Genomic DNA, 27,513 nt, shown 5'->3' with positions numbered 1-27,513 from the left:
GTCGGATTGTAGAGGGTCTCCTCAGCTGGTTTCCTTTAATGCACAAGGCACAACTTATCCTTAGGTATGAAAATGCTCTGCACTAGATTGTACTGCTGGTTTTTGGGTGGGTGAGCAGTTATGTGCTTGGGTGAGCAGTGGGTACAAAGTCCAGCCTGTTATTCCATACACTGTCCTCAAATGCAAGTCAAGGAATCCATGGAGCTCAGCAGATCTCACTGCTGGCACTCAAGTGAGAAGCTGGGCCACTCCTAACAGGTGTTCTTTGTGAGTTTTTTAAATGATGCAAACATGTTTTAAACAGTCCTGTGGGGTATTTCTTGCACATCCTAACACATAGACCTCCTGATGAACATGTAACATGGTTTTTAACATATGCTGGTCTTCAAAACATGAAATATTCAAGGAAAATGCGGTAATTCTTGAAAGCCCCTATCATTGTGAATTCATATCATATTCATTGTAATAGCATTGATCAAAATGAATTCATTTGGTATTCATGTAAATGTCACATGTACTTCCATAGGTGTTTCATTGTAAATTAGCATTTCTCAGAGGACACTTAAAATAAAGTGTTACTGAAAGTTCTCATTACACATATTGCTGAGATTAGTACATTAAGGATCATGTACTTACATAGTACTAATGCATTTCTGCCACTTAAAATGCTGCATTACCCATTTCTGATATCTAGCAAATATCTAAAGCAATTTTGAGAATTACTGACATCCTGAAGGAAGTGGTACTTTTGTGATTAAATTGGTTTTGTGTATTTCACTTTGATTTACAAAAAAAAAACCCCAAAAACCCTCTCTGCCAGATATACTTAAATGATTTTTTGATTTAAGTGACTTTAGCATCAAATGAAACAAAAAAAAAAAGAGCCACATCTAATTAGAAAAACAAAACACAAATATTATAAATGCTTTTGGGTCTTCAAACTTGTCTCACAAAGCCAAATTAGCTGATTCTTTAGTACACTGTGGCACAAGCTTTCTGATGCATTTGCTTTCAGATTATTACTTCCTAAGAGAAAGCCGAAAAGTTCTGTGGTCTCAGGCAGATGCATTTCTGACGTCTTGAATTGTCCATTACAGCTTGTTTGGTCTGAAGTTATTTTTGAAAAGATGAAGTTTAAAGAAGACTACAGAGCATTTTATAAATAGCTGACAAAAGGTGCGTTACAGTAACTATAAAAGAGAGAGCATTGTTTGGGACCTGGAACACTCTAAAGCTGTCTGACAATGCTGTGGATGTCTTCTGAAAAGAATTGATGTAATTATTTTAAGGCTTTTTTTGTAACAGTAATAAAAAAACTCTGAAGCTTAACAGCAGCCCTGATCCTAGCAGAAACCTCTGGAAAAAAATGGGGAGATGGCAATATTTTAGTGTTTATGCTGGAAGAGTCAGATTTGGCCATGAGGAGTTGCAAAACCAATCCCACAACACAGTCTCTTAGCAAATATTTGCTTGCTCTTCTGGCTTCACCCACATGAGTTGTGGTGTACAGTGTGGACTTGCAGGTGGGCTGGGCAGGAGGCACCATTCCCAGAGCTGACAGCACAGGGAAAGATGGCATTGTGGCTAAAACACTGCTCTGGGCTGCGGGAGGTTTGGGTCTGGTGCTGCTGTCGTGCCAGCATGTCCCCTGTGCAAACTGCTTCCCTGTCATTTGTCTTGGCACAGGGCAGTGGCATTTTGGGGATAAGCCTCCTGGAAAGAGAGCAGGAGAGGACGTGGAGGAAGAGACCTTGTGCTCTTTGAGAGCTCTCTGGTATCTCAGGCAACTGTCCTGACCTGCCTCAGACGTGTCCTCCCAACCCTTGCAGCTGATTTCCAGCTGTTGGTGACTGATGTCTGTAGTGAGCTGAGCTGCATCTCCAGAAAAAGTCTGTCAAATCTGGGAATGGACAACTCCACACCAGAGCATCAGCTGTACATTAGTGATCCATGTTGTTTCATGCTTTGCCTGTTTTTCCTGAAGTTATCAGTTTTCCAAGTGTTGGCCTAGTTTATACTGTTTGCTGGGTTGGTCTGAGAGCGTGCAGTATGGCAAACCTCAGGACAGGGCATGGAATCCAGAAATCCATTTCAGATTAGAGCCATAATTAGCTAATGTGAGATAACAAATAGCTACTAAAATCAGATGAAAAATATGATAGGGCTATAAAGCGTGTTTTTATAATCCTGCTCCTCCCCTTTTTCTGCCGCCTCCTCCTTCTCTTCAACTCAACAAGGACCCTAATAGGCTTCATGTATAAGTGCCTATTTTTATTAAAGACAAGTGTAATCTTTTGTAGTCCAAATGTCCCTATCATAAATGCTAACCGAGGAAAATATTAGGACTCATTTATTTATGAACCCGTTAATAATGAGGTGCAGTTATGAAAAAGGCTTTCTCAGCACAAAGCCTACTGAACAAACAATGCACACCAGGGAAAAGGAGCTAGTTAGCCTTCCTGACTTAGATAAAGCTATGGAGAAATGACAAGTGCCAGTAATTAGCAAAGCCTCTTCACCAAGATAACCCTATACATCTTTGTCTATTTCAATCACCAAAGACTCCGATTCAGTGTAAAATTAAAGCCGGGATGCCATCAATTTCTGTTAACCTCTTTATATTGTTCTGTGTTCATGCATATGTGATAGATAGTTTTTGTCATTTTATTAAATGGTGACATCTCAGTATGCATGTGACTAAAACTGTTTTCTCCTTAGCAAAGTATTTTTAATCATCTCTCCATTGCCTTTATTAGATCGGTTCCTCTGAGTCCTAATTGCTTCATTGGGCAGTAGTGGCAGCTGCTCTGGGGGTGCAGATGTTTGTGCCCAGTCCTTCTCTGAGTAGTGAATCTGGGATTAGGGGGTTTGTGCCCTTTCTGGTACTCACATGAGCAGGTGGAGTAGCTCTGCATCAGCCTGCTTAAACTTCTACTGCATTTCCACCTGAGCAGGCCAACATTTGTTGGTTACAGTGATCAGCCCTTGCACACAGACCTCTGATTTCCATGAGTGTGGCCTCCCCTCTCCACCCTTGTCTGAATGGGTGGTCCTGGGCTGGTTTTGGTGAAGTAGCTGCTGTTCACCTGCTTGGACCACAAGCCAAAGAGTGTTGAACTCGGCTGAAAGACTCTATCATCTTGGTGGTCCTCCACAAACTCAGTCTACACCCAAACTGCTTTTTTTTCCACCTTAAATGGTGAGCCCTGATTTTGGGTTTTTTTTTTTTTCCTTTGCAGGCTTCCAATATTTGTGAGCTCATACTGCCTAAATTTCCCTGTGACTTCCAGATAAGTCAGCAAACACATTTACCTAAAGCTTTGCAAGGGGGAGAAAAGTTATAAATCAACCCTCATTCCTTGACATCAGGGCAGGTTTGCTGAGAGTGCTCGCAGAGTGAGCTCTGAGTGACCTGAGAAGTTGCATGTGGCATTGGGTGTCAAAACAAAAGTTCCTGCTGGCTCCATTTTCCTGCTCAGTAATGTCTTTTTACTTGTTTTAAGTACTCCAGGCCCCGACTGCTGAGGTTATTAATCTTCATCTGTGCTCTTTTTAAGCTTTACTACTAGCCCTTTTTTTGCCTCAGATATGCTTTTATTCATTCTTTTCAGCAGCAATAACCTCTCATATTGGCCAAATTAGGAAATAATTGCAAATAATAGAGAATCCTTTTCCAGCTCTACAGTAAAGGATTATATATTTGCTGTGTGTGAGGCATGGCACAGAGTGTAAATACCAAAATATGGGCAAATAGGCAGAGAAGGGAAGGATGTTGGTTGGCTCTCACTCTGCTGCTGTCTGGCTCAGGGGTCTTGTGTTCAGGGCACAGCCATGGCAGAGGGGGACACATGGTGATTTGTGGAGGAGGAGATGGAGGAAAGGAAAATCTGGAGCTGATTTTGCAGCTCAGCTCTTGCCAATCCTTGCAGGTTGTTTAGGAAAACCTGGGCAGGGGCTTTAAGTCCTCTGACATAGAAACAGATTTGGGTGAATCAAATTAAGTCACTTGTATTTTTTAAGCAGAAACATGTGACTTTCTTGGTTTTATTCATGTGGCCACAACAGCTATGGCTTGTTTCTGTTCAGTGCCACTTCCAGGACTTCCACCCCACTTTTCTTGCATGTTGGATCACATTTAGATGTTCATCCATTGCTTTAAAACACCCAGTTTTCCAGTCAAGGAGCTGAAACCAAGAGTTTATTCCTGAATTTTATCACAAGTCACACGTCATAAGCGGCCAGAAATCCAACCCAGCTATTTGCAAGCCAGCAAAACTGTCTAATTAGGCACCATATTAATAATTATTTTTCAATAACGAGTGTATATGTAGGACATTGGGGTATGCTTGTGCCATATAAAAAGCTGCTGCTTTCAGGTGCCTGGCTGCTCTCATTCATAGGCATTTTCAGGATCAAAGCTCCTATGAATGTTATTCACAACAAATAATTGTACCAGCTCTTGGGAAGAAAATACGGAGAACATTCATGTAATGCTGCTGTCTCAGTTGGGGAGCAAGGAAATACATTGACTGTAGGAGAGAGCAAAGCTCTCTCAGTGCTCTCATCACATTAACACTTACCTTCCTTCCTCCCAGTCAAAGTTCTCTGAGCTGCTGCTTTCCATTGTTTTTTATTATTCATTTGAATCAGAAAATAATGTTTTTCCTCTCTAATTCAGGAAAAATTGTCATTGCCCACCTCCTGCTGAGGCAAAAGAGTGCCAGAGCCCATCTCCTATAAGCTCCTTCTCACTTCAAATGCAGCCTGCAATGGCTCCTTTGGAAATGTAACAGGCTATTATAGAAATATGTATTTACACAGTATTTTAAGATGCACATTATCCACCTGATAGACCATAACAGCTCACCATTACAGCCTATTGAATAAAACCTCTTTGCACCATTTTTTTTCAAAGCAGATACTTTTTATGTGATGAATTGTGAGTCTATTGTGTAAAAGTACAAGTTCGTAATGCAGGGCCATAGGAGGACACCATTTATCTGTAACCCACTGCAATGGGAAAGTGCTCTCACCCTGCCCCATGGAATGAATTATTCTGACCAGAGGGATGCAGACTGAAAAAAATGAGAAAAAAAAGCTTCTCAAACCTAAAGGGAAAAGTTACAACATTTGTTTACTGGCCTGCAGTAGATTATCAGAGAGATCACTCCTGCGGAGTCATTTTCCTTCTTCCTTGTCTGGTCCTAGTTTTTAAAGGGACACCTCTATTTTGAAAGCATCTCTGCTTGGCTTTCCTGCCCCATCTTCCTGTGCTTGTTTGACTCATTCCAGCTGATCCACACTTGAACAGTTTCTCTCTTCCAGGGATTCACATTAGAACCTGCACTGCATGAGGTGCCATCTTGCTCTTTGTCCAAGGATGCTCCTTTGGAGTAGATAATAATCAAAATTTTATTAGCCTGGAGCTAGGCATAAGGACTCTTTCTGTAATTTCCTGTGAGTTTTAACTTATAGGAAACAAAAGTCAACAGAGAAGGCCACAAGACCCCGACTTCAAAATGAAGCTTGCAGCCAAAGACAGGGTGTCCCTACTATCAAACAGGCTGAATAGGCTGCAAATAGACAGGATCCCCAACTTGTTATGAGATGAAATGGAGCCCAGCCCCTGTTGAGAAACAATTTTACATTGCAGATGTTCATGAATGCATGGAAAATGTGGTGACTTCAAGTCTCTTTTCTTTCCCTCTATCTTCACGATGTCAAAACTGATTTTTTTTAAGAGAAACTCTCTAACAGTTACAGTTGACTCCTGAGAAGAACTTGCATGTCTGGAACAAAAAAAAGGACTCCCAGCCAGCTGAACAGTGTAGTCTTCTTCCCTCCCCCCATTCAAATTAAGCATACACAACAGAAATACCAAACAGGCATGGGTTTTACATATCATGCCAATTCTGATCCAAAACAGTTTATTAATATAAATCACCCCCAAAAAAGGGAAAGATTTTAAAGGGAAGTGAATAGCTGCCAAAAAGACTTACACACAGAGCCAGTGCCTAACACTAGACCTAGTGGAAATCGTGTATTTCCACTCCTCATGAAGCCAAGCAGTGGGGAGCCAGTGCTTTGAACCCTGCGTGGGACACTTGCTGTGAGCCCCCACTAGAAAGCATATGGTTTTAGAGGAAACAGAAACACCATCCAGAAACATGCTGGTCTGTAACCAGCAGATCTGTAAATAGTCTAAACCCATTCCCCTGCAGGAGGGGACCGAAGGGCCCCATCCCATCTTTGCCATGCCTCTTCCCCCCTCAGAGAAGCCAACATGAGCTCCAACCCCCTGGGATGACTCCTCCACACCTCTCAAAGCAGAAAGGGATGGCATGGATGGGCAGATGTCACCCCGTGGGTGCAGGATGCCTGTTGGCCATGCCTTTGCATGGTAGGTTGCCATCCCTAGGATTCCCACAGTGTGGGACCCACCCAGCTCCACTGTGCTCCAGGCCTTTCTCTGAGCACTCCCAGGAGGGCTTTCCTGGTGTCCAGCCCAAGAGTGGAAGCTGACCTCATGTCTGTGGTTTTGTCCCAAGTGTCTCCTCCATGACTCTTTACTCTTGACTCTTTCACAAAGCAGGACCGACCAGCCTGAAGTTGTGGTTTTCTGGATTTCCCAGGTCTGTTTGGGCAATCGTCCTCACTTTTTAAACAGTGTATTCGGTTTAATTTTCATTATTTTTAGATGTTAAATTTTACATCAATACAGTATGTCTTAAACTACTGTATTAGAATGCTGCTTGACTCACTTCCAAATTGAAGACCTTTTAAAAAAATTGAAGCAGTCCAATAATTTTAAATCACTCTGCACTGTGCATTGCAATTTAAAATTATTGGAGTGCTTCAAATTTTTATAAGCCCTTGAATTTGGAAGTGATCGAGGTTCTGGGCATACTCAGTGTAGAGCAATTTAAAATTATAAGAGCTGTCAAATTTTTATATAAGCACTTCAGTTAGAAAAGGGATTTGGGTTCTGGGCATGTGCAAAGGGGAGCAATTTAAATTATTAAAGTGCTTCAATTTTTTTTCTAAGCACCTGATTTTGGAAGGGTTTTGGTTTGTGCAGCCTAAAATGACAACTTCCTTTGAGAGTTCCTTCTTAAAAAGAATTTCAATCTTGCAAACTAAAGTATTCTTTAAAATATGAATTCACTGATACTTTAGGAACTGATTTGCACAGAGCTTGGTGCCCAGAACATCTATTTTTTTCTCTCATTTTATCATTACCATTTCACTCTTTAAGGGGCAAATTGATGGTATAGAAATAGCTGCCTCTTTGGATTCTAAATTTTTTCCAACTGTTGCACTCATGGTTCAAAAAAAAAAAAGAAAAGTGGAAAAATAAAAAATTTGATGAGAATAACTGAATGCTTTTTCCATGGACTACCCTGCCTGGCCAACAGAATTTAGAAGGCATGCAAAATTGAAGCAATTTGTTATTAAATTTCATTTTAATGTCTCTCAACACTCCAAATGAAAGCCACGTGATAGCTGATTGAATCTGAAGGAAGGAAGTTGGAAAGCAGCTTTATTTGCACACTCACTCTCTGCAATGAAGTGATTCCTGCCAGGAACTGTGCCAGGACTGCCATCTTTGCCCCAAATCCAGCCATGGGCAGTAGGAGCAGCAAGAGGAACAGGGAGGGTGCAATTCCCACACCAGATCCCACTCTCTGCTGCTGTGGGACAAATGCAGAGGGAAGCAGCACAGCTGAGCTGGAGATCACTGTGTCCAGGTGCATGAAAAGATGAGGCTAAGGAATGTCCTCACTAAGCTGTCAGAACATAGGGACAGGGCAGGTGAGCATCTCTGGCCTCTCCACTCATGTTTCTCTCTGCTATCCCTTTTTAAAACCAGGGATTCACTCTACAGGGCAGGGATTGGGGTAATTAGTTAATGTATAAGGGCACTGTGTACCTTAAGCCTTGCATATGAGGAGTACCTGCGGCATGGAACTGTGCGTTTCATCAAATGCCAATTTAGTGTTTTCTTCCCCTTGAATGCTCCTTTCAGTTGTTACTATGGAGGTGATAGGTGACCATTTGTAGTTGTTTATTCCTTGGAAAATGAAGTTTTTGAATAAAAGCCAGTGATCAAATTAAATAGGGGCAAAGATATGCTGGAGGTGAAATTCAAACAGGAGCCAGATTAATCATATAGTCAGGAATGAAGGGGGAAATTCCTGAAAGCCTTTTGCGTTTTCCCTTGGAGTTTTTCTGTTTGGTTTGGTTTGGTTTGGTTTTTTCCCCAGAAAGCACAAAAATGGCTTCTTACTGTCCATGCTATTAACTGCATCACCCTTTTGGGATGTGAAACCCAGAGGTTGTTCTGTGCCAGAAGGACAGGGAATGGGAGACCAAACATATTTTTTCTCGGTATAAATTGGTTTGGAATTAGCTTTCATTGAACCCTTCTGGAATTTTGTGGCAGGCATTGGCTAAGTTTTGTCCAGAGACAGGGTCTGCTGAGTGTGGCCAGGAGCCACTGTGTGTGGCTGTGTCAGTGGTGAGAAAAGGTTTTCCTGGGAAGAATTTGGTAGAGGTGAGATCTGTCCATGCCTTCTCTTTCTGTCCAATGTGTGGCCATGGGCAGGGACTGGATTAAAATTCTGCCTGGGCAGAGGAGCACTAGGGGCAGCTCCCAGCTGTCCTGCTGGCAGATCCGTGCAGGGATGAGCATGTGTCAGACCAGGGGCATGCAAAGGCAGTGAGGGAACAAACACACAGCAACACCCTGGCCCTGCCTGTGTGAATCCCTGTTGTGGCACAAAATAACAGAGGGAATCAACTCGGAGCTGCTGCCTCACAGACACACGTAGGAGCACCGAGGCTGCCTTAAAGTTCCTGTCTCGCTGCCTCACTTCAGATGCTGCGTGCTCCAACCCCGCTTTTGGGCTGTATTCATGCTAATGTTGACAGGTTTTTTCCTCCTTTGTTACATTGTGCAAACCAAATAGAAAGTGAGGTGAGCTTGTCTGAGCAGATGAAAGATGGCAAGAAATTGGCGCTTGGGGACCAGTGTCTTGGTGACATCGACTCTGCAGTCCTTTTTTTCTCTCTCTCCCTGGCTTCCCCTCTCCCTCTCATTCTCTCTGAAATGGTCTGTGCCTCCAGTAATTTACATAATACTCTTCTGACACCTTTACTTTAGTCATCAATCACGGTACCTTCTCTCAGTCTATCTTTTGTCTGAGCATGTCTCTTCTTTATCAGGCCATGCACAAAAGATTAATTTCACAGTTTTTCTCCCTTCTTTCTTTCCTTGCAAGATACAAAGCTCATGAAATGACAGAAGCAAGATAATGAAAACAACAATGCAAGCAATTTTTTTTTTTGTTCTTGCTGGTTGGATCTCAAGATACTTTTTTTAACCTCATTGTGTGCCATCTGTCTTAGAAAAGGTCTGCTCGGTATTTTTTAATACAATTCTGATGCTGTTCTGAAGACTACCTGGGGGAAAAAATACATATTTTAATCAGGCCATAGGTACTGATTTAAAATTAAAAAAATAAATTAAAAAAAAAGGAATTTGCTGAACAATTAAAGTGAGGGGTCCATTTCTAATGGTGGCATGGGCTACTGCACAGTGCCCATGCCCCAATTAATATTAATGATCTTTTGTGCATAGCAAATTTATGGCATTTGATTGACTCACACAACTACACTTCAAGCTGTCACATAAAGTGAAATATATGGGCACCACGGCCTAATTTGCATATGCATATGTTCTTAATATTAATTAGTCTAATGGATCTAAGGACCTGGAGATAATTTGAGTACTGGGAGAAGAGAAGCAAACAAACAAAACAAAACTCGCTGAACAGTGCCCTGCTATGGGTTGGTCCTACAGTCAAATAACTTTCCCAAAACGCAAAATAATTGGCATGAATTTCTCCTCCTTCCCCATGTCTCTCTCAGGACCGGCTGAATTAAAATCTTATCCCATATAATGCATTGTTTTGGCTCTGACGCTGACACTTTTTAATTTGAAATGCTTAACATGCCAAGTAGATTACAGAATTATAGACAGAGGGGTTTGAGTGCAGGCTTATGGGTGTAGGTCAGGGCCAGGAGACTTGCAGCCCTGCGAGGGGGCTATTTCCCAATCCACCTGTGTAATTCCATTAATATTAATGGAAGCCGTGAGAGTTTATTGGGGGGAATTTGCTCTCCCCAGCTTGGCTTTGTGCTTACCTTGCCTGGTAATGATGGCACAGATCTCCAGCTGAAAACCAGCCGCTTTCGGGCTCTCAAAGTTAGTGAAAATTCACATTTTTGATACTCCAGGGAGCAAGAGGTGCTGGAGCACAAAAGTAAGGAGGTGTCAGGGTAATCTTTGCTGTTTGATTTATGAATTGGCTTGCGGGAGGGTTTGTGTCCTAATCCTGGTTGCACCCCTAGGTCTATACAACTCCCCTCTGTGATCAGCAGCTTTAACATGAGGAGAACATTTGTATGATGGTAAAGAGGAGGCTGGCAGTGGGGTCCATGCACTAAGTCCTTCCAGGACCACAAAGTGCTGTCAGGAATTAGCGAGGGGATGGAGGGATGGCCTGGTGTCCCTGCAAATGGGCCAAAGTCAGGAGATCCTTAGATCCATTGTCATCCTGTGCAGTTGTGCAAGCATAGTGTTATGTTCCCAATGGAAAAGGAGAGTAGACTCTGACTGGGAGTCCTCTGGGAGTGTGGCTTGGGACATCCCTGTGCAGCAGGAAGGCTCTCCTACAACCCAGGCTGGTGGCTGTGGGGCTGTGTCTGTGCTGATGGGGAGGTGACAGAGGAGTGACTGCCACCACTGTCACCAGGGGATCTCCTGTGAGGCTTGGGCTGCCAGCTGAGGAGCTGGGGCTGCTGCTGCAGTACCACCCCTCCATGGGCAATCTGCAGGGATCCAAGCTCCACTTCCAGCAGAGAGGGAGTGAAATTCCCAAAGGCATGCCAGTGAGGGTGTTCTGGAGCCAGGAAATTCGTTAATGCTGTTCCCAACCTCGGGGGACGTGGGGACCTCATCTCAGATCCTGTCCCTGACTCACCTGGGTTATTTTGGATGCCGTACCTGACTCACCTACCAGAGAAAGCAGCCCACGCTGCTCCAGCCCATTTCCATCCTGCAGAGCTGTAATGAATCTGCAAGTTGCTGATTGCCTTTACAAGGTGCTAAGCACTGATGGCTGCCTGATGCCAGGGAGGGGAATGTCAGCTCTTGCCCGGATCAGGTCTACAGTGAGTTGTTCTATAGAAAAAAATGACTTTCCTGTACGAAGGCATCACTTATATACCGAATATATATAACAAAACCTGGAAAGCCTCTAGTCACTCATTTTAGCTGCTAAAATGCCTTTAGGCCAACATTCCTGCTGTGAAAGGGGTTATGGACATGTCATATGGGGGTCATCAGTGAAAAATATACCCAACTTTTGTTATTCTTAAGTCTAAATCAAAAACCTCTTTTCACAATCCACTAAGGGACGATTTACTGGAGAGTAGAATGTGGTATCAATTATTTCTGTGGGCATCCTTTTTGTTATAAGAAGCAAAGAGGATTGCTTGAGAGTCAATAGCATGACTCCATCTCAGATTACTAAATAATGAAATGCTAAACTTGGCCTAGAGTAAGGACTATTGCTGTCTCAAAGGGACCAGAGGCTTCAATTAAATCAGAGGACAGTGTTCAATGAATGAGAAAAGGATGCTTAAGGTACGATGACATATTACCGGATTTTACATTTAATTGCAGTGCTTTGTTCTTTTAATAAAAGCACAAGAGCAGTGGATCTCCATTATGGTCATCTGGTAGCATTGTTCACTGTGGACAGTTTATTGTAATTTATTGGCTGTGTTTAATCCCTCTATTTTTCATATAAATGAATTCTGTCTGCTTTATTTTATGAATTTTCTTTGCTTATAAAAAAATAGCACCTAATAGTTATTTACACACAAAAGAGCTTTCCCACTGAAATACTCAATGGTGCAAGAAAGAAACAACCCAGATTCTATGAAACTGGAATGGAAGAAAGTGCTTCTGCTCAGAGGGGTGAAATCCTGCATCATCCAAGCAGGTATTGGCACTTGCAGAGCAACGTGCCTTTGTGGGGACAGCATCTTGAGCATGCTGTGCAACCTCAGGAGAGACAAAAATGTCCTTGCTGGTTTTGTGGGGCTCTGTGCTACTGAACTTGTCTGTGCTTGGGCTGTGGACAGCAGGGCCTGTGCAGAGAGTGACTCTGTGTGTATTTCTGGTCAGAGGAGAAATTGGCTTCAAAATCCCCTGCCCCCAGAGGTGGGTTTCAGCCTTTCTGCTCAGTGCCCTGGGATAATGTACAACACATGGCAGTAGTTTAGCTGGAAAACCACTGGAGCATATGTATGTGATTATACATATGTGTGTGCACACATGCATGCATGTATAGATATATTTACAGTTCTACGTTTGCATATATAGCGATACGTATTTATTTTAAAATCGAAATCTACAAGTGTTTTTAAAATGGTTGTCAGGCAAATACCTCCTTTTAGGCATTTTTGCTGTGACTTGTCTCATCTGGGCATGGCAATCGTATTCCATTATATGGGCTGGTCAGTGATTTGACTAATGTAACCTGATGCATCAAGGCAACACTGGGTTACTGTCAGCTTAGGAAGGGGGAAATTGAGACCTGAGAAACTCAGATGCTCATCTGTATTTTTAGAGTCTGGTTTGTTTGTTTTTTCTTGTTATTTTTTTTCTTTTCATTAAAAGGTCCTTGTGCAGGAGAGGGCTTCCTAAATTCAGCTGAAAGACTGTGCATGGAGCATGGGCAGGGGAGACAGCCTCTCTTCAGCCCTGGACAGTGCATGTCTGGTTTTTGGGCCAGATCCTCCCTGAAACAGGGTCACAGTGAGTGGTTCGTTCCCTGTAAACAGGTTGGGTGTCTTTTGTTTCTGCCTTGTTTTAGCTCGTGTCAGAGCCTGTCTCTGGAAGCGTGGCAGTTCAGGGGAGAAGGTGGGATGAGCTGACTCTCAGAAGTAATGGCACAAAACGAATGGCAGCCAGCCCTGCTCAAACTGCCACGAGAGCTTTCTGGGCCCAGGGGAAAGCTGGGAGCTGCATTGCCTAGGGGGAGAAATTCCTCTGGTTTTATCTGAGGGGTTTGCTGGGTGTGTTTCTTTTCAAGGAGGGTGCAATGCTTTTGACGGCCTGCAGTGTCTAATTTTTATAGCATCATTCAGCCTTGTGGCAGCGTCAGAGTAATGAATTCAGGAAGTGTGCAGCGAGGATTGTCTGTGCAAGAGGGGACAGGCAGTACTTAACTCCCCATCGATTGCGAGTGACTGATAAACAAGTGAGAGCCTCCTGATCAACCCCAAAGGGTGCTGCAGGTCCCAGGCACGTGGCTCTTCAGGTGTGGCACTGTGACTGTCATCAGCAACAGCAGCATTTCAGTGTCTTTTCCACGGGAATGATCAAATGAACAGAAATTGCTTTTGCTCTTACTGGGATGGTTCTCTTCAAGGATAGTGAGCGTTGGAGAACTTTTCCAAGGTGGCTGTAGATGTGTCCAGGTACAGGACCAAGCATTGTGCCCAAGTGCCACTTGTGCACGTGGCCAATGTCACACACTGTGTGCCAGACCTCTGGACATGACATTTTGCACTGTGTGGAGGAGAATTGTGGCTGTGAACTGGGCAGTTGGGTGACCAAACGCCCTGTGTTTGTCACAGCTGCTCCTTCAGGGGCTGATCCAGGCAAGGTGGCTGTGCTGTATGCACATTTATAAATTACCATATGATGAATATGGGGCTGCACTACAGCAGAGTCTTCCTCTTGACAAAGTGCTGTGCCTATTCCCTGCTCTCCCCGGCCTCTGTTTTTGTTAATTTTACACTGAAGGATCAACATGCCCAGGATGCACGCATGCATCCATCTCTCTCCCTCTCAAAGGAAATTAGTGCTTTCCTGTCACCGCAGGTGATATGAGAAGGGGAGGAAGTACACAAACTGATTTATCTGGAGCTGTCAGCTGTTTTGAGGATGTTGACTACTAAGGGTGTCAGCTCCTCCTCAGTAGTTGGCTGACTCTGAAGAAGACCCCATTCCTCATTAAAAGAGCACTGAGCTGCACTTGAAAGTGACTTTCCCACTTGTTCTCCTCTCGCAAACATCACAATAACAGATTCGCTGTTTAAAGTGGCATGATCTTCATGCCAGGCCCAGGCAGCTTTGTAAAATACACCTCTGCAGCACTCGGTAGCATCGGTACCATCCATGCAAAATTCATTTGAGGTATAAACTAGAGACTATCATCACAGATGACAGTTATAGCAAATCAGCACGCTGTGTACAGTTTCATCCTTTATTCACATTATGTATCATAATAAACGTCGTCCTAGCAACACAGTTTGTTGAGAGTCAAACACAATACCCCACAATGCCTTGCCACAGATGGATGTGAGGAATCGTGGCTGTAAGAGCCTGGTACAGCCTGAAAAGGAATCAACAATTCCTACTGTCATTTTAGGGGACTCTTTCCTCCTCCCAGCACAGTCTTGGGAGGGAGGTGGCAAGGGAGCCTGTGTGACCTGGGGGTCCCTGCTGCACGCTGGTCTGTGTGGGAGCAAAGTGGAGTGTCAGAAGCACTGGGAACTGGGTCAAAATGTGTCAAGGCTCAAAATTGCAAGGCTTGAGGAAGAAGAGGAAGGACTGTCACCTGGTTAAATTGAATAATATTGGGGGAAAAATATTACTCAGGTGCAAGACTACATCTTCTTTCTTTTTAATAACTGTTTAGTGAAAAAGCACTTCCAAGGTATTGAAAGTGAAAGAAAAAAAGAAATCTTAATGTAAAAATATATGCCTTTGGTATAGAATTCCACTCAGACCTGAGAGAGATGTTTCTGAGTGGAGTCGGGTGTGATTCATATAACATTTTGCCATCCCCTGGGGAATGTCATCTCCTTCTGATGTCTCCATTTGCAGGAAAGGCTTCATTGCAGGTGCAGCACGAGGCTCCCACACCAAAGGGCTGCGCTCGCTTTCAGACCCTGATGCATGCTTGCTCTGTGAGACACAGCAGCCCATTTTCTCTAATCCTTGCCCTGGCACCTGCTCCAGCATGTGTTTTTCCTTATCCTTGCTCACAACAGCCCCTGCTCACATGCTCTGTGTTACAGAGGAGCTGCTGCCTCCCTGGGGTGCCGGTCAGCCCACAGTGGGGCTGGCACTTCCTCAGCAGTGAGGTTATTGAGGAATACTGTGCCCTGTCCCGAATGCAAATCATGTGTTTCCACTGCTGGGAAAACTATGAGAAGAGAGGCTGAGGTGTCTCTCAGACCACCTGTCTGAGGTGTGTCCTTTGATAGGAGCAATCAGAGATCCTAATGAGCGATTCTGTTATGTGGAGCAAACCTCTTCCAGGATGAAACATTATTTTCAGAAGACACTGATTAAGTTTTTTTCCCCCTCCTCTTACTATTTTGAACAAAATTGTCAGGATGTCTCTCTGAAATGGAAATACATTAATCAATAAGCTGTTAGAAAAAAGGAAACATCTTGGAAAATCACCTTAAGTGTTGCTAAGATGCACCCAATTTCTGAATGAGCATGGAGCTACTTTCACAGCGATCCTCGTCCAGTGTGTAGCTCTGCAGTTCAAAAGCAACAGAGCCTGTGAGACGCAAATGCCAGAGGAGATAAAGACAACCCTTTCTTGCACAAATCCCTTGGGAGAGGAGGTAACACAGATACCACAGGAGTTCAGCCTTTACACAAAGCAAAGTGTAGCAGTGAGCAAAGGCCTGAAACTTTAAAGCCTGGACATCAGTCCACAACAGAGCCTTTCCAACCTGTGGAGAGGTTTATGTCTTTCTCAGGGGTGCCATAAAATAGGATCATCCATCATCCCTCAAAGTTTATATGTGAATCCAGAAATGGGTTTTGGGCTCAACTCTGCATAATTCATTGTTATTGTGGAATAGTCCTGTAAACCAATATACATTCTCTCGGGTTTTTTAAAATGTGTGCAGGTTTTGGTGTTTACAGGAAGAACAGTTGGGGTCTTGTGGGAGGGAACCCAGAGAAACACTACCAAAAAAAGGAAAAAAAAAAGAAAAAAAGCCGTTATGGTTATTAATCAGAATTTTGTATACTTTTCAATTCGCTTCTCCAGGACTGATTCCACTGCACAATAATTAAAAAGAAACCCGTGCTGACTGCGGTGCCCCCCCGCCCGTGGAGCGGTGCCTGGCTGATCCCATTGTCTGCGCCCTGAATGCTGAGCCCACAGTTAATAATTAGTGAGCAGCGCTTAAATGGAACGGCACAGCCGATTCCCTGGTACACTGGCAGAGGCGGCGGCTGAGCCAGCCAGGACTTTGTCATCTTGGCAGGGAGCAGGGGAGCTCGCTGCCATCCTGCAGCCAACGTGCCGTGCAGGGGAGCTGGCGCTGGCACCGCGCTCAGCCCGGCCAAGAGGTGCGGGCAGCACGGGAAGGGAAAGGGTTTTGCCACCTTCTGTGGGGAGAAAAAGGGGGAAAGGGCTCTTTTTTGGTATGGAGGTTTCCCGGAGATGTCTCTCAGGTTCATATTTATTGTTTATTGCCCGTAAAACTGTGTTTCTATGCTTCACAAAGCCATCATTTCGATGTAGTCTGCCTAGCCTGGAATGATAAATGAAAGCAATGAAGGGAGAGGAAGGGTGTTCTGGTGATTAAAACTCTGGATTTGACTTGAGAAAGTAGGTTTCAGCTCCATCTCTGCCACCAACTTTGGGGTGACTTTTGACCAGTAGTTCAATCTCTTTGAGTTTATGAGAACAGAGGAGAACAGGGATTTCTCCCTTTTAAATTTTTTTTGGTGGGTGTTTTTATTTCCCTTGCCTGGCTAGGCTATCCAAGTCTTTCCACTGGGAATCCTTATTACTGTGTAAAGTGTGACCAAAATGGGGTGCCACTGTAATTTAAACACCTATTCCCGGCATTTTAACAATGCATGCATGGATATACAGAGGGAAAATAGTGCAGTAATTAGAAAGGATGTGAATGGTGAAAGTGTGAACTGTGGCAAACCTCAGAGAGATCCTTTTCTGACTGGAGCAGGTTTATTTCCCTCAGTGGTGATTGAAATTAATATGGGCTCTTATTTTATGGAGGTACTCGTAAACTGGAGGAAGTGTGATGGCCTGTAGATGTAAAAGGTCAGAACAAATGATCTAATAGTCCTTTTCAGCCTTAAAACTATGAAGGAAAATGAAGGCTTTTAAAAATTACTCTCTCACCACAGTTAGACAGGAAATGGAGATGGGATGGCAAACCTAACCCCCAAGCTTGGACACTGCCTGTCCCTGTCCCTTTGCTCATTCCTACACCAGTAGGTTTCCAACTGGGCTGGATGTCCCAGAGGGTCTCTGAGCTACCTCCCTAAAAGGGTGCCTGAAAGGCAGTCAAAAAAACCCTATTGTCAGGAGGCTTTAATTCACTGTTACAGGTGATCACCTCTCCGTTGGAAGTATAAGGGTCCATAAATCAAGAAATGGTTGAAAACTTCTGTTCTGGTCTTTGCCAGTGGTTAAAGACAGCTCACATCAGCCACATTTATGTGCCCATCTTGATTCCCCATGCCTGTTCCTATTGCTGAATTTGCCACCATTGTCAAATCAGCCTGTGGCCCTCTTTTAATTTTTTTCTTTTTCTACTTACCCTGCAATTAAAAACCCCTAAAGTGACAAAGGCACAAAGAGCTTAATCTACAGCCCTGTTGCACACCAGACACACGAGTGCACCTTGGTAGGAGACTTTACAAAGACACATAATCGCTCATCAGGGCCATTGTTTTTGCTGCATGTGTGGTCTGGATCAAGGGCTCAGCGTGCACTTGGCAGTGCAGTGATTCCCTTAGGGTTTGGAGGTACCAGGCTTGGAGCAGCAGCCTTCCTTTGGCCACTTCCTTGAGCATCTCCAGGCAGACCCAGGCAGAGAAGGAGATTCCATGAACAATTCACGCTGTGAGGGTGATGTTACCACCCCTGGCATCACCGTGGTGCTGTCAGGATGGAGGTACATGGAGACAGACCTCTCCTCCTCCCAAGCCCTATCCAGGCAGCCTGTTAGGGACTTCCCAATCCACAGGCCATGCAGGATCATCATGCTCAGCAGTCCTCTGTAGAACTCTCCTGTAAATTTGTCTAATCGTGTTTACAATCCATTTATATTCCTGGTCTCTGCTACCTGCTGTGCACTAAGTTGCATAATTTAGTTATTCTTCATAAAAGTGTTTCTTATGGGCTGTTTTAACCCCGCTGCCTCATAATTGGGTGCGCCCTGGTTCTTGTGCTGTGAGAAATAATGACTAATTCTTTTCTATTTGCTTTCCCTATACTGTTCAGGATTTTATAGACTTTGTTGTGTGTTGTCTGATTTTTGTCTATCATTTTGTAGCTTGAAGGGCTACATTTTTTACAGAAGTCAGCACAATGGGAGATAAGTAGAGGATTTGGTAGGTTATCGCAGATCCTGAAATGTAGAAGAAAAATTGATCATCAGCTGGCCTAAACATTAATTTTAGAATTCTTATTAAAAAAAATTTTAAAAAACACCAAACATTTAAAAGGCTGGTTTGATGTTCAAACTTAGTTCCATTTCAACTTTGAATCCTTTTGTTTTGACGCAAGCTGACAATTAAAGAATATCAGTGTCCAAGAAATTTTATATTAAAGGCTTGAGATGTTTTTGCTTTGAGAGTTGAAAAATGTTTGCATACTCCTCTGCAATTTTCCTCCTCAGCCTGCCCATTCAATCCAATCAAAATCTCAGCTACCAGCAAATCTGCAGCTTTTCCACCCAGAAGGCTTGGTTTTACCAGGTAGAAAGAGAAGCTGGCTTGAAAAATTTAACCTAAAACACACATATTAGACTGACTGTAAAAACTCTTCCAACACAAATCTGTCAAAGGTCTCGTGCCAGGCAGTTTTCCCATGGATTTTATTTTATGTACACTAAACACTCCACCAAACAAGCCCGTCCAGAACCGTGAATTCGAGGGCTGTTTAACACTGTAGATTTTCCCCTTGTACAACAATTATGGAAACAGGCTTGCTAATTGACATCGAATGTGACACTGTGAATATATGAATGGTGTTCAATAGCCATCATAATTCCTCATTTTACTGCTTTTGGTGGTGTAGGCCAGTAGTTGTGTGTAGTAGGAGAGAATACAAAACACACTGTTCTAGTGCCAAGCTACCTGAAGATTATTGCTTTTCCCTGTTGGCCAAGTGCGCCTGGATTTTCTCACCTTTTCAAGCTCAGGTCTTTGTTCCTTTATTTATGTTTTATAAGAGGAAGAAACTAATTAATCTCTTTCCCGAAGAAATGCAGGCGTGTGCTTGTTCCCACCTGAATTTTGCTGAGGGTGAATTCCTCACCGCTGCGGTTTTGAGTCCTTGGAAATGGAATGGGAATGGATCTGCCTGCTCCTAATGTCTGCTGGAGCTGGGCTGGCTGGCTGGCCTGAGGTCCTTTTGGGGACCCAAGAGGGTAAAACTTAGTGGTGGGAGGTTTGTCCCTTGTGTGGCAATTGGACCCATGGGTGCTGGGAAGGTTCCTTCTCCACAGCACAGATATTGTTCAGGATAGTTTGATGGTTGGCTGTGACTGCACATGAGAGTTCCAGCTAATCTAAGCAAGCTTTTGTTTCCTTCCCATCCTGGTAGTGTGGGATTCAGTCTTAGTTTTTGTATTCTGAGCCTGCCTAAAAACTGATTTTTAGTCATAAAAGGAGGAATTCATTTAAAAATTGATTCAACCCAAATATATAGACTTTGCTTGAAATATTCAATATCCAGTAGGAAATCCCCTGTATTGTATGCTGGGTTTATTTAGAGTAAATCTAGGAAGATCAAGACACATTTTAATATACAAATTATATTTGTTTTTAAGCTCCAGTATTCTATCTGGACTCAGCCCGCTTCCATTTTTTTAAACATTAATCTTGCTTTTTGCCCCTAATCCTTTCTTTGCTACAATGAGCTTTTACTCTGTGTGTGTGTGGGGAGGGAAAGCCCTATTAGATTATAACATTTTATGAGTTGTCAACGATATAATGACATTAGCCACCTGACTGAGAAAGTAAAAACCTTTGTGGTGTCACATAACAGGTTAGAATGGGCTGGTAAGCCCTTGTGAAATAAACAAGGTAAAAAAAAAAAATCCTCCAAAATGTATATTTAAATGGGTGGCTCTAACCCCTCCCTGCTTATTAGACCACCGAGAGCACATTAAATATTTTATACATATATATCTTTCTGCCTCTCTAAAATAGATAGAGATAGGCACACACACATCAGTACATGCACACAGGCATAGACACACAAGTCTTTCAAAATCAGAAAGGTCTCAAATTTAATTGGAATGGAAAATGCTAACTAATTGGCATCCAAATTTGATTTACTGTAGAAACCTCATATTTGTTTGAAACACAACACTGTGTCTTGGAACACAAGCCCAGTCCTTCAAAAATCATACATGAGAACTGTGGAAGAATCAATTAAAGTTGATTTGGCAGATCTGCTTTTGACAAATATAAAGAAATCTCTGATTAGGCTGAGAAGAAAAGAATCCCTCTTTCGTGCTCTCTCTATTCTCTCCCTCTTTAAAGGCAGTAGATGTCAGAAGGGGGTGGGTAGTGATATGCAAAACATGGCCTCCATAACCAAAGTAGCCTGCAAAATTAGGTGTCAGCATGCAAAGCTTATTGATGTATGAATGCGGAAAATGAAAGCCGGCAGTAGACAGACGGGGCTAAAGGTGAGACAGCCACAGTGAAAGCAGCTGTACATCTACGTCAAGGTGTTGCTATATGAGCCTGCTTTTTTCTGGAGGGCCACAGCCTAACAAGCTGTGCCTGGCCATAAAATGATGAAACAATACAATGTAGGCACACACTGTGTGAATACCAAATAAATTGACTCGGGCCCCCCCCACATCCCTTCAAAGTAGGCCTGTGTGTTCATTAATAAATTCATATTCTGAGTTTTCAATAAAAGAAGAAAATGCAGTGTAAACTGGAGTTACTTAGTGACACCCAGCTCATTGCTTTTTATTGTTGCTTGCAGCTACGAAGCCTTCGCTGTGCACTAGTAGAATTTATTACTGTCTGTCTTTGTGGCAAGTTGGCGAAGTGAGCCTTTTGAAGAAAATTGACCCACACTTCATGAATATGATGAAAAATGCCAATAACACTACAAAGACAAAGCTCTTGACATTAGTGTGCAAAGAACTAAGAGACGGTAATGAAAATATTGCAATTACAAATCATATCCCTCCTCCCCGGCCGAGGGGCGCGGGCATCTGGGGGCCACTGGGGAGCCCCAGGACCCTGCTGGATGTGGGGTGGGCTGGAGAATGAGGGGGGGTGAGCACCGTTTCACCACCTGGCCCCCTCCCCATCCTCTGTGCTTCGGAGGAGGAAAGGGGTGAGAAGAGGAAAGCAAGTGAAGTGCTTAATCCAACAAGGATTTCCCTCCTAGAAGGTTGCCCTTCTTCCCTCCGAGCCTGCGCGCAGAGGGAGAGTGGTCTTGTTGCTAAGGCACAAGATTAGCAGCCATGGGGTCTGGCTTGCGCCTGCCCTTTGTCCATGCTCCTCCTGGAAGCTCCTGGACACAAATCATTATAAGATTCTGCCTTAATTTGCCCCTCTGTAAAATATTTTTTCCTTCTGTGCTTTATGAATGGAGCTTCTCTGACTGGCATCTCTTCTGAGCTACCTCATTCTGCTTGTGTGCCTGCACCACTCCACTCTTTTGGTATTGCAGCAACAATGATAGGTTAAAAATTACCATTTTACAAGCAGAAAGGTCTGTCTCACGGTCTCTGTCCTGGAAAGAGACAGGAAGAAGGAATGTGACATGCAAAATTCTCCATTTAATTCTTAACCTGGTGATATGCAACTTGATCAGTGAAAATCCATAAGGAACACATAGGGCAGGCTTTATTTTCTTTCCCACCCAGCAGCTGATGGAGCACTGGAACAAGACAGGTAAGATGAACCAAGCTAAAAAAAAAGAAAAAAAAAATTAAAATCAGCAATGAAAGGTTGTTTAGCCCTATGTTGAAAATTTGCCACTTTCTGAACTTATCATCAATCAAATTTTCCGTCACCAAGATAAACTGTAAGTGCCAGGCGCTTTGTTTATGCATTCTGCTCTTATATTTATTGTGGAGAGACCCGTTAAAAATCAAATAAAAAGCAAGCATGCTATCTACTAAATTTGGATGTGACAGTCATAGGTAAAATATCTTGCCGCGTTGGAATACTGGTGCCTGAACAAATCAGTTGAGCTTTGCCATTCCTTGTGCTCCTTTTCCCATCTGTAGGAGATGACACTTGTAAACGACAGCAAACCACAACTTTTCCTCTGTGACATGTGGCCACTGATGAGATAATCATGAATCATCAACCAGAGCAATTCTGCAGGTCCATATGAACTGAGGGACTCTCAAATATGGGCTGCCTGGGACCTGTGCTTCCATCAGACCTGTGCTGCTTGTGGATCCTATGTGTGATTCCTGGTGTAGTTTTGAGGTCCAGATACAGCCCCGAAGCATTCAGAGCTCTGAATGCATGTCAGGGTAATCTCAGCATCCTGGCTATCTCTTTTCTCATGGTGTGGTCTGTCCTGGTCATGGAAGACCTGCCATATCCGAGGACTCAAAGTAAGTAGCTGTACCTGTGCCCCTGGGTGGCTGAATCCTTCTGTGGAACATCCTCATTAGAGGCACCATGAACCCACCAGGAGGAAATGACTCTGCTTTGAGGAGAACTAAACTGGATGCGATACAGTTTTCCATGTTTTATAAATCACTTAGGGTTTTACAGTAAATTATGAGGGCAAAAGAGATTGAAAAGGAAAGTGAGTAAAGAAGCATCCAAAGAGCAGGAACAGCTACTGTATAACAGGTGAAAAAATAGCAAAATGGACTGATTCTGTCTGAACATCTGTCCTTCTGAAGCAACTGCAGGTTAGAAATCATTGCTTGTGTTATATGGCTTTGAAAACCATGCCGATGCAGAAAGCTCTGGAGGAAAATGTGAGACCACCACATAGATCAGAACGATGCCAGTGTAAAGAACAAAAAAAGGGGACAGAGCCAGAGAAAGCCGGCAGATTGTCCAGATATAAAGAGCAGCATTGAAATCCAGAGGAAACTTTCATCAAAGGCTGACTTAAGTGCAAAGGTTCAGACCTGACTAAGGAGCAGCTCGTTTTTTGTTGCTCTAGAGCAAGACCTGTCCCCCCAGATCTGAGCGATCGAGTGAATGTTCTCCTGCTCAGCTGAATGAGGCAGTGGCACAGTCTGGCCACAGATGGGGAATCTCACAAGTAACGACGAAGCCATTAGATAACATATTGGAGTGACTCTGCTGAGCAGGCTGAGTGCCTGCTCAGTGAAAACAAAGAGGAAGAAAAAACATTGTGTAATTATGCAGCCACCCCATTCTACCTTCTCATTCTTTCTTTCTCTCTCCATCAACATTAGGCTTCTACACCTCTTTCCTTTCCAGACCATTTTCTGGCTTGTCTCTTGGACAAGTGATGTCCCATTTACAATAAATAACCTTCCATATGAAGCTACAGGTTTCATGCTGGGACACTCTGTTGCTGGAAACATGGACCAGCTTTGTGGTGAGCTGATCCCCTGGTCAAAAATGTTTGTTCACCGTATTCCTTGTAGCTCACAAAAAGTGTGACTAGATAATGGGAAAATTTATTTGGCATAATTGATTATGGCTAATGATGACTGGAAATCCAGTTGTGGCACTGCTGGACTTGTCTGCAAGTCAGATATGAGGAGATATATTTTTCAGGTCTTGGCATGTTTAGCATTTTGGGATGAACAATTTATCTACCTGGGTTCATTCTGCTGCTCCCAGAACTGATTGTATATTAGCATGTCTCATGAAAATCATGCGTGACATTACTCTTGCATCTATATATTGAAAAGAAATGAAACTGGGGCCGGATAAAAGCCCTTTGAAGTCAGTGGAAATGTCTCCCATCAACTTCAATATGAACAGATGAACATAGAAATACAGGATTGGAAAGGACCTCCTGGGTCACCGAGTCAGTCCTCTGCTGTCCCCTGCACTCCTTGATATAATCCCTTCTCCATTGGTTGTTTCTCTTTAGCCTGTCTGAGGCTGAGGATGTGCTCAGCATATTGCTGAAATTGTTATCCAGAATGAGATTTCTGCATTTCAGGTAACCAATGGCTCCTGCGTGTTTGATTTGTCAGCTCTTACAGGCGTGAACAATTCCCAGCGCGTCATCTTAAAAACGTAGTCAGGTGGATGAATGCAGGTGTCGGGAAGACTGAAGGGGGTACAGGGCTATCTGTATTCACTCCGTGTGTTTGTCACAACTCTGAATACTCACATCACGGTTTCCAGTAAGTGGTGGATAGGATTCTTCATCCTTGCAGGAAAGAGTGGGGACTGATCGCAACAAAATGAAAGGGCCTCGGTTTTGTGGCAGCCTTAAAAGTTATAGGTAAAGGAAGCCCAGGTTCTTTGGATTCTTTTTATTTTTGCACAGTGTTCTGAATGCTGAAAGTGAAAAGAAATTATTGAAAGGTAGGACCAGGAAGATTTCATGCCATTTTATTCAATGCCAATTATTTATAAAGAGAAAATAGTAAAGAGGGCTGGAAAGGGTTAAAATTAAAAGCTGTTTCTAAAGCCTGCAATAATAATACAATAGACTGGTGGTAGCCACAGGCAGAATTTACTGTCCTTGGTCTAGTGAACCAGTATTAACCCTTCAAGTGTCCATGATGGCTCTGTGCACAGTGTCACTTTCTGCTCCACTGTAGGGATGTATGCTTTCTGTCAGATTGCTCAATTAATTATAATTGTCCTACCTTTAAAGGGATGGCCCTGGGCATACTAGGGGGTGTGGCCCTCATGGGGTTTTATTTCAAGCCATATCCTACTGTCTCCCACTCAGTCAATGAATCTTACTCATCAATATTTAATGTCACAAGTGTACCTTCCTTTTTTTTCCCTTTAAATTATTCTTCTACACAGCTAGACAGGTGCATTGTCTTCCCATTATGTTCTGACGACAGAGAAGATGCTGCCTTGCTCTGTGTTAGCATCTAAGAAAGAGGTGGGTAGAGCCACCCAAAAATTTGAGCAATGGGCATTACAGAGCTCTCGTTCTGCCTCTGAGATGTGACAATAGGTGTCTCGCTACAGAGTCATTACCCAACAGGTATTCATCAGCTTCAAAGCCGCTTTTCCCAGCTGTAGCACACGGGAACAAATCTGTTTTAAGGAACAGGGCAGGAGAGACACCTCAAAGACTGTCCTTATTTTATTCTATAGTGCCACCTGAAAGCTACCAGTGACACATATTGTGCTGTTCATACCTTGGTATACTCTTGGACAAGAACCACATCCTGTGTATTATTGATATTTTATGACAAAATAAAGCAATTTTAAAACATCAGGCTGCCCATCTGCTCTGAACTACTTTTCACAATATTCAAAATAGATGTGTTTCCCTTTTCTGTTTTCATATGAGTGAAATGCAGACCACAGTTAGGTTATGAGACTAGGGGCCAGGAATTTTTCTACTTTTAATCCTGTCTCTGACATTGATTCCTTCATTAGCCTTGGGCAAGTCATTTCACTTGGATATATTCGAATCACCACATCTATAAAATGGAGATGCAGTGAGGTGTCATGGAGATTTATTAGGCTGTGTCTGCAGCATACTTTGAAGAAGTCAAACCTTATACACCTGTTAATGAATGGAATTTTAAAATATGAATGAAAACATTTTCTCGTTTCAGAAGCCCAAGTTCTGACGGAGTGTCCTGCAGACCCGTGACTCCAGCTGCAATCAGCAGGTATGATTTTACACTCACTGCGTAAACTCATCCAAGAAAAATCACCTGGAAGTTAACATTGTGACAGCACCATGCCAGACAGCTTCCTGGTCAGAAACGTGTCATTATTCCTGGGTATCTTATTGTCCCCATGAAATGAAAAAAATCTATTGTCCCCAGTTAAAAAACCTCCAGGAATAGTTTAGGGAGTTGGTGCTCCGGGACTGGAAGATATACAGGGAAATTAGATTCCTGCATAATTTGATCACTAAAGAGTAAAACGCTAGGCTTGTGGGAGTGTTTTGCTACCAGCCTGGATGAAGCCAAGATCTCATCCAAGTGACTGGTAAGCTTTGGTGGGAGACTTGGAGCCTTTCCTGGTAGTTTGGTCTGGTGAAGGTCAATAATCAGTGGAAGTGTCTTTAGCCTGAAGAGGAGCCTGTGAGATGGGTTGGTCCCATTCTGTAGTGCCTGCATTGACTCAGAGTTTTGGTGTGGGCAGGAAGGCATTAAATAGCACATGTGGCCCTGTCTGTCTCACCAGCCTGAGCCACACACCTGGGGGATGAGGCACAGCTCAGCTTTGGCACCGTCCAGAACTGAAACAAGCTGCTGCCAAACTTACCTTGTCTTTACTCATGCCGGACTTTCTGCAGACGAGAATAAATCCCCTCCATGACTAATCTGTGTGTGACTCACCAACGGTGTCACAGCGCAGACCTCGAGGAGCTGTGGGAAAGCACAGTGCACTGAGGCATGTTTGAAAGGAACACTGACCCCTCTCAGCAGCCAGCGGGGTTCACGCAGAAACTCAGGGCATGTGGTGGTTTCTGCAGAGCTGGGGCAGTGAGGGCACAGCGTGGTCCCCAGCCCTCCTGCTGCCCCCCTGCTCAGCTGCCTCACAGCCAGTCCCTGAGGCTGCCAGCTAAAACCCATCATTGCTGCTGGTTTCCCAGCATCTCTGCCCAAAGCAGTGTAGCAGGGATTTTGAGGAGCAGAGATCATGGAGCAGAGTGGTGGTGGTACAGCAGGGAATGGGAGCAGGTGATCGTGAGCTCAGTCTAAAGAGAGGAAGACACCTTGCTTAGGAAACAGGAGTCCAAATATGTTAAAAGGAGGTAGAACAGCAATAGGAAGGGTGAGTCTCCTGCAGAAGGTAAAGTAAGCCCCAAAATTCATGGTGCAATGATAAGATCAAGTTCATTTTAGTCACCCAAAGCAGTTTGAATTAAGCTCTTCCCTGTCTGGGCATATCTAACATACAGAGCTCAACCATGGCTGTTTCCTGTGAGGAAAGCTGAAAACTTGCTTCTCCAGCCCCTGCTTAACTTGATAGTCATAACCAAACCCATCATTTCTCCTGATATGTAATATTACAAAACGAATGTTTAAAAAGTCAAGAATTTCCCTGCATGGTCTAGTTGTAACATCATTTTAAAGCCTGTGCTCAGGCCTTGCTACTCTCTGAGCACAAAGCAGTTGGGAGTGTTTCAGAGGGAGCCTGCTTAGCCCTGGGGGAACGGTGAAGAGGGTGTTTCTGTGACTTTGTTTGCAAACCCCTGTGGCTGTTTTGAGGAGAGGCTCCTGGGATTTACACAGTCATGTACATGCCTTCTCAGTCGGAAAGATGGCTTCTGT

At 43.6% G+C, this 27,513-nt stretch overlaps 1 long non-coding RNA gene across 2 annotated transcripts in view; it reads left to right on the top strand.

The window, feature by feature from the left end:
* LOC146438950 (uncharacterized) overlaps positions 1–25,896 on the top strand; it is a 199,930-nt gene extending 174,034 nt beyond the window's left edge. For both annotated transcript variants that reach the window (XR_014851221.1, XR_014851220.1), the window contains one exon: positions 25,840–25,896. This is a non-coding gene — a long non-coding RNA (uncharacterized LOC146438950). The remainder of the gene's footprint in view (positions 1–25,839) is intronic.
* Positions 25,897–27,513: the final 1,617 nt, after the last annotated feature.

Source organism: Lichenostomus cassidix, chromosome 3 (assembly GCF_008360975.1).
Source record: "Lichenostomus cassidix isolate B80296 chromosome 3, HeHo_3.0, whole genome shotgun sequence".
NCBI lineage: Eukaryota > Metazoa > Chordata > Aves > Passeriformes > Meliphagidae > Lichenostomus > Lichenostomus cassidix.
Note: the sequence above shows the minus strand (reverse complement) of the source record. Positions and strands in the feature narration are given on the sequence as shown.